We start from the raw sequence: 2,138 nt of genomic DNA, 5'->3' as shown, positions 1-2,138 counted from the left end.
TATTCACATGTTGACAATTTAGGTACATTTTTGTTTTTTTCAATTACACTTCTTACATATTGCCCTTTAAGACACCTCAAACTTAAATTTTGATCAGATGAGAAAGATCTTCATTGACGGATTTTTTTATGCCAAAACAAACTAAATAAACAAACTGACCTTAAAGGACAACACGGCGGACCCTGCCACCTTTCTAGCTTTAAACAGTATTCTGGGGACCTTATTTTTTCTCTGAGAACAGCTTGTTTATTCAGTATAGAAAAAAAATACTTCTGAGTTTGTATTATTACCTCATTAATATTGTAAACATTAAAATTCTGACTTTGAATTTCTTCTTCATAACTACATAGTGCCCCTTTAAACTTGAAATCCACAAACGTCTCAACACTGCCCTGAAACTTTCCTCACACTTTCCCTGAAACATTTCTGCCATGAAGAAGCAGTTTGCTTGCACTCAACCAAATCTTCAGGAGCGTCTGTGTTGCTGTCAGTCTGCTTTTAAACCCTTTATTCTGCCTGACTCATTCGCCACTCTTCTCATGTCACACACACATTTTGTCTTTTCCCCTTGTAGCTGATTTCATAACATCCCTCCTTTCTTTCTCTCTCCACACACACACACACACACACACACACACACACACACACACACACACACACACACACACACACACACACACAAATGCATGCTACGTCGTTGTACTCCATGTAGAGTTGTCGTTAGCCCAGATAAAAATGCTTAGCCGAGCTTGGCCAGCCACGTTATATAACACCATCACACTGTTCTAACTCAGCCTTGTCTCACAGTGATGGCACCCCTGGATGTGGATTTCTGTCTGTCTGTGTATGTACAAGCACGCCTCTGGGAGTGTGTGTGTGTGTGTGTGTGTGTGTGTGTGTGTGTGTTCATGGAGTAATATCGTCATTGTGTAACTTTTCTCTCCATGTATTCTGCGACTGTGTCATAGCCAGCCTCTGCGTGACCATTAATGCAGCAGTTGTGTCTGTGTTTTGGCATTCTCCTTTGTGTATGTCAGTGAGAACTGCATTTAGATGTTAACATTTTTGCAAACCCGCGGATGCACTAAATGTATTAATTAAACCTAAAGTGGGCTACGAGCATCTAGTGAAATATATCACTAATTAAGAAATACAGCCCTAGAAATAAGCATCCCCCCCTGCGGAAATGGCCTTCATTAAAACACTAAATCTCACAATCCAGAGGCGATGTTCTGTGACCGACATCTAACCTCGTTGTGGAAGTAAATATAAAAATTCCCTCTGAGCATCAACAGAGTGTCCCCCATCGTCGAGCCAAGCGAATGTTATGTCACCGACATTCATGAAATCCATGTCGAAGCAACTGCGTCATATCAAAAATGCATGATGTTGTGATGCTTCACAATAAGAAGACAAAGCAAATGTTACTTGATTCCTAAAAACACTGGATTAGAGAATGCAAAATGAAGACGTTGAACCAGTTACGCCAAACACAATATTCACAAAACTCTTGAAAAAATACGCAAGTGCATGAACTTACATGTGTATGTGTGCTTGCAAGCTACATGTGTGTCTGTATTTTTTTAAACAGGGCCCTCGCCAGCAGGATGTGTCTTTGTGCCTTAGTCTCCACTGTTGCCCACTCTCCTAAATAGATCAGGTACATGAATCCCATCTGACACACACCGAGGAAGGGAGACGGAGGGCAAGCGAGAGAAAAACAAGTTGTGAAAGTGAAATGAGTATCATGTAGCATCTCTTTGTCTTCCTTTGTCTCATACTTCTTTTAGTGGAGCTTTGGAAAATGATTGAAAAGCACCAGAAGATTGATGGGAGGGCATCAGCGGTCGTTATGAGTGTATATAGAGCCAGTGCAGAATGAATGGGTATCTGCTGTAATGACTACCAATGTAGGCAAGGATGGATCTTCACTACCTGTTAAAAAGCTCATTTGCCGCCTCGTCGTCCTTACAGGGGGATTAAAATGGAACAGAATGTGATTTTTCACTGTTTAGATAGCAATGAAGAGATGAGGTCTGTGTCACACAAGTGGAAAAATCTGATTTGAGCAGTCGCTGCAAATCCTGCCAGTGTAGGGATGAGTTTCATTACAAATCCCCTCCGGCGTTTTTACCATG

The sequence above is a fragment of the Pagrus major genome, chromosome 23 (genome assembly GCF_040436345.1).
Source record: "Pagrus major chromosome 23, Pma_NU_1.0".
NCBI lineage: Eukaryota > Metazoa > Chordata > Actinopteri > Spariformes > Sparidae > Pagrus > Pagrus major.
This window is presented reverse-complemented; position numbering follows the sequence as displayed.